Raw genomic sequence first — 10,558 nt, forward strand, 5'->3', positions numbered from 1 at the left:
AATCAAATAACACCTTGGCTATCGAGTTACATACAAGAAACCTCCCTGAAATTACATTACTTGGCAACTCCTGCAGCACCGGAATCCCCTTCGCCTCTGTCATAACAGCAAATAACTTCCCTGGTGCTTTCCCTTGATTGACATGTTGAATCCCTTTTCCGGCCTTGCCTTGGCTTGAGCTTTCTTCTCCAGCTGTCAGCATTAACATATTCCCTGGTTTTTTTTATTTCCTCCTAGCCTTCATGATTCTCTCCATAAGGGACACTTATTAATTCAATGCCCAACATATTTGCACTTAAAACACACCATTGCCCCGATTAATTTCTGCCATAATGATTCTTTCCACAACGATTGCACTTCCATTCGGTCCTACCACCCCTACTATTCCCAGCTAGCCCTTTGAACTGAATTGGGGCTGACATTTCTATTTTTGCTTTCTTGAATCCTCCCTCCTTAAATTTTCCCCATTTCTTTTCTTTCTAAACTCTTCATCCTTCATTTCAGTTCGCTCTTGTTCCAGGGCACGATCATATATTTCTTCAAAAGTGGTATATGTCCCAATTCGCTTTTGATATTTCAGGTTCAGACCCTCAAATAATCGCATCATTTTCACCCTTTCATTGCTTACAAAATCAGGCGCAACTCGGGACAATTCAAGGAATTTTGTTGCGTACTCTAGTACGGACATTTTTGCTTGCTTCAAAAATAAGAATTCATTTTCCTTCATCCTCCGTAATGTCGGAGGAAAGAACTTATCCTTCATTTTCTCAATAAACTCTGCCCAATTAAACTCCGATTGTTGGGCTTTTCCTTTGGTGGTATTCCACCATATGTCAACTGGTCCTTCTAAATAAAAGGTAGTCATCTTAACCTTCATAGTTTTAGGACAATTGACCACATTAAGTAATTTACCCATGTATGTAATCCAAAATTTGACGGGATCGGATTCACCGTCATAAGTGCGTGGCTTATGAGCAGCCAACCGCTTATAAAACTTCCCTTCATCATCATTTTTATTCTAATTCTGTTTTTCCAGTATCTCCAATAGTCGAGCATTCATCTCTTTCATTTCCTATAACTGTTTATCTTTATCATTCTCAACCTCCAGCAATTTGGATGCACTTCCTTGACTTGCCATTCCCTACTTATTCAATTGCAATGCTCAGTCAAACTTTCATACATTTTTTTTTCATAAGTTTACTTAATACAATAACTTCACAACTCTACTTCATATATATAGTCCATGATAGCATAGCAACTTCGCTGTTTATTTATATACGTTTTTGATAGAAACATACTGACTTTCCTTATTATTTACTTACACATCTCATGCAACATACTGATCTTTGAACAAAACTTAACACTAGATAAAAAAATGACATATATTAAAAGTTCCCTTCTACTTGTCTCCCTTCCTTGGGTACACTCCCTTGCTCAATCCAACCTGCAAGGATCATAATAGTACCCACTGTCGTCACTAATGATTGGTGGGGTCTCCAGAATATAGTCAGGGACACAAGTCTTACACCCTTCCTCAGCCCCATAAGTGGTACTGGATTGGGTTGAATAAGTAGTGCTTGAACCTTGTATTGTTGGGGTTCTTGAGCTAGAATGACTCTTAGTTCCACTGGACGAACCAGACCAACCTCCATACATCCCAGCCATCTGCTCTTCCTCTCTATGGGCAATTCGATCATACATTTCCCTCCAATGAGGGACATTTGGGTAGATTGGTCCCTGTCTCTGACGTTCCAGCGTGATATCCATTTCTCGCCTAACTTCCTCTATTGTGCCTTCCTATCTTATCAGACTCTTGTCTATATTCTCCATAGGCACCCCATACCCTTGGATTGCTCCCGTAGCCACATACAACTTCAACAGACTCCAATAAGTTCTACGAAAACTAGCCCATGGCTCACAAGTCGCTAAGGTCTTTATTATAGCGTACGTCTGGATTCCTGTCCGCCAATAATGGTTATTGCTAGCAGGCCCCATAACCTCATTCCATTCCTGAATGTGCCCTAATACCTCATTAGCATGGTCAATAGCATCATCCTACCATTTACCGACCGCGGCATAGGTGTCGGGTTCCTTTAGATAGGGTACATCCTGATTTACACTCTCACTGGATCTACTTGAAGCCATCTACACAGAATTTCTAATGTTTATACTATCACATAGATACTCTATGTACATAAACACATATTCACATCATCACATATGTAAAAAAAAAATTTGTCTCGAAAATATACTTATAAATATATATATCATTATTAATTTTGAAATCCAAAATACTAAGTTTTTAAAGTTTTGGAATCGTTTGCTCTGATACCAAGTGTAACAGCCCTCTCTAGTTAGCAGCTTATTTAAGACTAACTATAGTTAATTAAAACGTTAAGCTACTAATTAGAGATGATGTTAATACAAATTCCTAAACCACCCTGCCCTTGAGAGGTTAAGAATCTGTATATATCTGAGCTTGGTTTATGAAATCAACTTAAGATACTTAATTATTACATCATAGTCTAAGTATTTAGATGTTCGAGTTTAAAAATATAAGTTACATCACATAGTTGATTTATACAATAAACATAACACAACAGAAGAACATATATCACGAACATTCCAGACTAAGCTAATCTTTGACCTTCAGTTAAATCCTGCAAAACAGCTGAATCTGCCCCCACCAGGACAGGATCGAAAGAACAAAGCAGTCAGCTTATGCTGGTACACAATCCCACCAGTTCACAAATGTTAAGGTGGCGGCAGATAGATTTTCATTTTGAAGTAGTATCATAATCAATGAATCTCAAACATTTCTATTTGGTTGAATATCATAATACTCCTCCTTTGTAAATAAAGTAGTATAATAGCATCCACACAACATAACAAATAACTTTTCATGAACAACACGTATACTTTTTCCAATACTCACTTAAATACATTAGTACAAAACTCCAAATATTTTTACTTTGGGAAGGAACACGAATGGAGGGAAAAGCCTAAATCTCCAAACTTTTTGAGGGACATCTCCCTACCTTTCTTAACTTCTGCTTGCAAGACTTTCTAAGTCATGACCCTATATAACAGAGCAATACCCGCTCCGGAGCAATACCCGCTCTAATGACTCAAAGAGCAAACCCGCTGTACAAATGTTGTTCACCACTGCTAATGCAGCTACTTCCCTTCTAATAATAGTCTTTAACTTATACTCAAATAGATCCAAAAACTTTATTTTCCAATACTTGATCAACCAACTTAATAATCAACTTAACTTATCAAAACAAGTTTCGAAAAAACACACTTGCTATGTCAAGTTCAACTATATTTGGAAAGGTGACTTAACAATCATGTTTCGAAAGAGTGTAATGATTAATAAAGGTGATTAAAGGCGGGTTTAACAAGATATGACAATAGGTAATGGGTTCATAGAGTGGACTTAATATATAGGAGATTACTTTACACAAAGAGAGCATAGGTCAATTTAGATGGTTCTCGATTCAGTGTTAATGGCAATGGTTTTATGCAATGATACTTCTTGGGTCTAGCCAAAGTTTAGGTTTCAAACTTCAAATATATATATATATAAAATACAGTAGTATTCATCAAGAGAATAATATTGAAAGGATCAAAGGCACAAAGGTTTACAAGTTCAAGAGTGATTAAGCGAAAAGTCGAGTTTTTAGGTGTTGTTTACTTCTCAATAGAGGTTGTATTTAATCTAAGAGGAAGATGTGGTACAAGGTTGATCAAAAACAATATAAGTACATTACAGTAGTTTATCATAAAAAGAAGCAACAATGAAGGCATTCAAACCAAAGCACAATCGAAGTAGAAGCATGGTTTGATCGGTTTTAGAGGAACTTGACATGTAACGATTTTTAATTCAGAAATCATCAACCACGAATCATAATTTACACATTGAGATCATATACTTATAACTTATTAACAAAACAGTAAGTTTCCCCACACAAAACATATTCATAGCTTTCATAAATTCCATAAACAAGTGTTATGATAAAACTAAGAAAGTAAAGCTTCAAAAGGTGGTTCTTGTGTACCGTAACTTGGTGTCTAGGAAATCAAATCTTACTTAGTAACTTTTACCACTTCTCCAACAACCTCCTAGGACCTTAGGAGAAACATTCATCACGTTAAATTTAGTAGTTAACCCAAATAAATCAAGTTTAAAACTAATATACCTCATGCATGCTGAAATTCAGCCACAACTCACCTTCCTTGGTTTTTCTTAGGGTTACAGGAATGGAACTTCAAAACTAACGCTTTCCCAGTGTGGAGGACACCTTGATGAACCTATAAAAGTGTTTGCATGCAAGAATCAAAGCAAGGAGCAAAGAGAAACAAGTTGCCAAAAACCACCCTGCAACTCGCTAGAACTGGCGTGAGAAAGGAGAAGAGGAGAGCTGTGTGTTTCTTCTGTTTTTTTTGTGAAATGATTCTGATAAAATTGAATGAGGACCTTCCTTTCACATATATGGAAAATGGGTAAGGATAAAATCGTAATTTTCGGTTTAGTATTAGGGGTAGAATCGTCATTTCCCATGCTTATGTGTTAACCAGAATTTCCCAAGGCTTCAATTTGGATTCTCTTCTCAATTTCTTCCCAATCCTTAATTATTCTTAACTAAATCTCTCCAAAGTATACCATATACCTCAATGAAGGTATCTTAACCTAATCAATCCTTAATCTCACTTCCTCGAATAACAAATCGATATCAAATACTACTTCAAATCTCATAACTCTGAGATGATACTCAACGTTCTTAACATAATTCATGAATTACTCAATTATCATATAGCTCATGTTATTAGTTAGCTAATAACACATAATATCTACGTTAGCAACAAATTTCACATAACATTCATTTACACTTTTAGATTTTGGAGCGTAACGATCACAATTTAAATCAATCGTCATTAGCTTAATTGATTGTGGATTATTGACTCTAATCTTAGCTTAATAAGTCAGGCTATTGCACCCTACCACCCTTAAAGAAGTTTCGTCCCGAAACGTACAAAATACCTTGGAATAATTGGGGGTATCGCTCTTGCATATCTATTTCTTTTTCCCAAGTTGCTTCTTCCGTTCCATGATTGGTCCACAATACTTTAACTAAAGGTATTGTTTGGTTCCGCAACACTTTTTCCCGTTTATCAAGAATCCTCATAGATCTCAATGTGTTAATTATTATTCGTGGTTGATGATTTCTGAATAAAAAATCGTTGCATGTCCTGTTCCTCTAAAACCGATCAAACCATGCTTCTACTTCGATTGTGCTTTGGTTTCAATGCCTTCATTATTGATTTTTTTAATTATAAACTACTGTCAAGTACTTATATTGTTGTTGATCAACCTTGTATCACATCTTCCTCTTAGATTAAGTACAACCTATATTGAGAAGTAAACAACACCTAAAAACTCGACTTTTCGCTTAATCACTCCTGAACTTGTAAACCTTTGTGCCTTTGATCCTTTCAAAGTTCTTCTCTTAATGAATACCTACTGTATTATATATATATATATATATATATATAATTATATATATATATATATATATATATATATATATATATATATATATATATGAAGTTTGAAACCTCAACTTTGGCTGGACCCAAGAAGTATCATTGCATAAAACGATTGTCATTAACACTAAATCGAGAACCATCTAAATTGACCTATGCTCTTTTTGCGTAAAGTAATCTTCTATATATTAAGTCCACTCTATGAACCCTTTACCTACTGCCGTATCTTGTTAAACCAGTCTTTAATCACCTTTATTAATTATTGCACTCCTTCGAAACATGATCGTTAAGTCACCTTTCCAAATATAGTGGAACTTGACATAACAAGTGTGTTTTTCGAAACTTGTTTTGATAAGTTAAATTGATTATTAAGTTGGTTGATTAAGTATTGGAAAATAAAGTTTTCAGATCTATTTGAGTATAAGTTAACGACTATTTTTAGAAGGGAAGAAGTTGCATTAGCAGTGATGAACAACATTTGTAGAGCGGGTTTGCTCTTTGAGTCATTAGAGCGGGAATTGCTCCGGAGCGGGTATTGCTCTGTTATATAGGGTCATGACCTAGGAAGTCTTGCAAGCAGAAGTTAAGAAAGGTAAGGAGACGCCGCTCAAAAAGTTTGGAGATTTGGGCTTTGCCCTCCATTCATGTTCCTTCCCAAAGTAAAAATATTTTGAGTTTTGTACTAATGTATTTAAGTGAGTATTGGAAAAAGTATAAGTATTGTTCATAAAAAGTTATTTGTTATGTTGTGTGGATGCTATTATACTACTTTATTTACAAATGAAGAGTATTATGATATTTAAGCAAATAGAAATGTTTGAGATTCATTGATTATGATACTACTTCAAAATGAAAATCTATTTGCCGCCACCTTAATATTTGTGAACTGGTTGGACTTGTGTACCAGCGTAAGCTGACTGTTTTGTTCTTTTGAACCTGTCCTGGTGGGGGCAGATTCAGCTGTTTTGCATGATTTAACTGAAGGTCAAAGATTAGCTTAGTCTGGAATGTTCGTGATATATGTTATGCTGCTGCGTTATGTTTATTGTATAAATCAACTATGTGATGTAACTTATATTTTTAAACTCGAACATCTAAATAATTAGACTATGATGTAATAATTAAGTATCTTAAGTTGATTTCATAAACCAATCTCAGATAGATACAGATTCTTAACCTCCCAAGGGCAGGGTGGTTTAGGAATTTGTATTAACAGCATCTCTAATTAGTAACTTAACCCTTTCATTAAGTATAGTTAGTCTTAAATAAGTTGTTAACTATAGAGGGTTGTTATACTATTGGTAACAGCCCGCTCTTCCGAGCTGCTAGCTAATCACACTTAACATTCATAAATCTCAATTAATACTTAATAACCTTGAATTATATTCATTCACAGCGGCAACATAATCTATAAAATGATCCTGGACCTGTGGGTCAGGGCCCACAACAAATCATCTTCAAAACCAAATAACATATTACATAATACCTTACTCGATTCCCAAAGCAATATAATATTTTATTCACAAATAAGGATATATACTCCTAAATACAACCTGTGAACCATTAAATCTAATTACAACCTTGATACCCAAATTCTTCCTTTTACTCAATTCCGAGCTTTTCCACACACGAACCTGCAAGATCACTAATAATGAACTCTGCCCCCACCAGGACAGGTTCCAAGAACAAAATCAGAAAAACTGAGTACACACTGTTCAACCAGAAATCCATTTTAGTGGCTTAAAATATACTTGTATCGTTAATCAATTTTCATAAGATTAATTCGTGTATTCAAATAGCTGAATATCGATATAACAAAACCACACACGTTAGAAATAAGATGAAATGATAATCTATACTATGACAAAACCATAGATCTTCCAAATGAAACAAACAATTATATATTTCAATTCCATAAAACAGTTCTTCGTTACCTATCTTATAGATAAATCCTTTCGAAGACATTTTACTAAATCCAACTACTTAATCAATATTTCAGAATACTTTATTGAGAGTGTATCTCTTAGTATAAAATCATTTGTACAACATCTCAGAATTTCGACATAAACCCCTAAATTGTTGCAGCAACCAAAATAGTTTTTTTTCATATAAGAAACAAACTTTGTAATTTCTGGGAAAATAATTCATCTTCTAAATATATCGCTGGCATAGCTTAATCACGTAATAGAAATCGCTGGCAAGTACAGGCAGAAACTTAACATAATATAACATAACACAATATTTGACCTTATCTGGTCTTAACTCATATCTGAATCATTTCTCTCCACCTTGTACCTTGCCCACTATTCATTTCAGTTCATAAACTAAGCCAACTTAAACAATTTCGAAATCATTTCCTCATTATCATACTCAAATCATATTCCAAGAATACTTTATAGTTCCATAATCGACGAACTTATACAAATAGAGAGGCTACACCATCTCTAAACTCATGGGGACGTCTCCCCTATCAACTTTGTACTACTTGCAAGACTTTCTAGGTCATGACCCTACATAATGGAGCAATACCCGCTCCAAACACATAATGAGCAAACCTACTCTACAAATGTTGCTCACTTCCCCTTATAAAATAAAACTTGTAATCATACAAAAATATTTTTACTCAACACTTGTACTGAAATACTTATTCGTAATACTTATACTTCAATACTTATACTAAAATAATTATACTTTTAGGTGTCCACGGTTGTAAAATATATACATACATAAATATATCGAGCTCAACATAAGAAATCCATGTAATTATACAAAATACCAATTCATATTTCGAAGGGGGAAGGACATGTGTGTACCTCTTTCCTTCCCCAAATAATGCTCAATTCCATAAAACTCTTCAAGAGTCCAATATCTCTAAATTCATGACCAATCTCCAACAATCACCTGACAACAATAACAACAACAAATTACATTCTTTCCAACTATAATTCAGATAAATGAATTGATTTGCCCATCATTTCTAAACTCTTCCATGAACCCACCACAAGTCCCTATATACCAATCATTCCACTAATTTAATTTACAACAACAATCTCTAACTTTAATAAACCTCATTCTGGTTTTAGAGAATATTATCAAACATACTTTATAAAAAAAATCAGATTTTATAACTTAACTTAAGTAGTACCAATACGTATTATGAACTTCAATACATTAGAAAAAGAAGAAAGATTCTATCTTTAACTATGACAAGTCATTAACTCAACTAATTTTGGTAATCAACAACGAGATGTAAAACAAAATTTTATTTGAGAAATTCGCCAACAATAGCTATAACCTTAGAGTTTGAATCGCATGAATCGAACATGAATAAAATGAGGCTTGATTTATACCTCTAAAATTAGAATCAATTCCCTTTGAAACATGAGATAATCGAGAAGAAGAGAACCCCAACATCAACAAAGGCATCATCGATGTATTGTTAGCGACTGAAATGTATGGGGAAGCAGAAGCCCATCGAAGAAGCAATAACCCCAACCGAACTTGTGGCAGCAGCATCCACGAAGCAGGGAAGGGAGAAAAACAGCAATGCAGTACCAAAACCCCGAAATAGAGGAGACGGAAAAGAACAAACGCGACAGCGGCAGCATGAGGCGCCGCCACTGGAGAGACAAACAACTGCCTGCAGGGGCACCACCGACGAAAAAAAAACAGTAACACCGACCACCACAAGAGCAACACAAACGAGAGAGAAAATTGAACAAGAGTGAGGAAAAACATGAGAGAGAGATGGTTTTGGGAATTATGGGTTTCCTTAATTTCTGGTTGATGAATTCCAAGAGTTGAGAATGAGTTGCTAGATATCTAAACTTTAAATTTCTTATTAGGCTTTGGTGTTTTGACAGCTCAAAAATTTTATTCAACTTGGCAGCACAATACTAAGGCACGAAGAGAGAAAAAAAATAGGTTCTTTTTTTTTTCTTCCAAAATGTAAATTGACCCAAATTCTATTAACACATTAAAATTCACCTTTCTACAGATGTTTTACTATAGGTTTAACATACAATTAAGGTAATAAGATAATTATCTTTTAGTAAAACCTGCTTAAAAATATGGGCTATTACATACTACCACCCTTACAAGAAATTTCGTCCTCGAAATTTGAAAACGCAAAACTTAAGATCATTTCAAAACGAGTACATCACAGATTACATTTTCACAAAAAACAAATCAAAAAACTCATAATACGGAATTCTAATATTTCAAAAGACAAATTCCTTTCCGCCCCAAGTAATAGTCACCAACTTAAACTACAAACTTTCCACAATCTCAATCAATATAATTCGGCTTCCTCTTATAGCCACTTAAATCTAAAACCCAATATAACTTTCCACTTTTGCGAATTTCACAACACCCAACCTTGAATTTCTCAATTCCAATTCCTCAATTTTCAACTAACTAATAACCCAAATCAATTTCAACCAATCTCAAATATCTCACTTGAGCTCATATGCCACGATATGAAGATCACGACAACTTTAAAACAACCATGCTCTGATACCATCTGTAACAGCCCGCACTTCCGAGCTGCTAGCTAATGTAACACCCCTCTAGGGACCACGTGCCCGCTAGTAGATATTGTCCTCTCTGGGCCCTAGCCCGCAAGGTTTTTCTTTGGAGTGGGAACGGCCCACCCAAAAGGCCTCTCCAATCCAGATTTCCCAATGGTATGCATCTTCGAACCTGTAATGTCAATGCTTTCTCGACTCTGCTCCCCCGAAGGATCACCACAGGATCAATAGGCAAAGCCATGATCACAAACACAGACAAGCACGTAATCAGCAAAGCTGAGTACTACATATCAGACACAAATAATCCTAAGCATGATACTACAAACGTAACTCGTAGGAATAAATAATAACATAAATAAATAATACTCTACAGACAACTTTTACTGAACTACACTTGACCCAACTTTTCTTACTTTAATGGAATAGTTATAGGACGAGTTGACCAACCAAAAATAGGAAATACGGTCATGACTCCGTAAACC

This window comes from Beta vulgaris, chromosome 2 (assembly GCF_026745355.1).
Source record: "Beta vulgaris subsp. vulgaris cultivar EL10 chromosome 2, EL10.2, whole genome shotgun sequence".
Lineage (NCBI taxonomy): Eukaryota > Viridiplantae > Streptophyta > Magnoliopsida > Caryophyllales > Amaranthaceae > Beta > Beta vulgaris.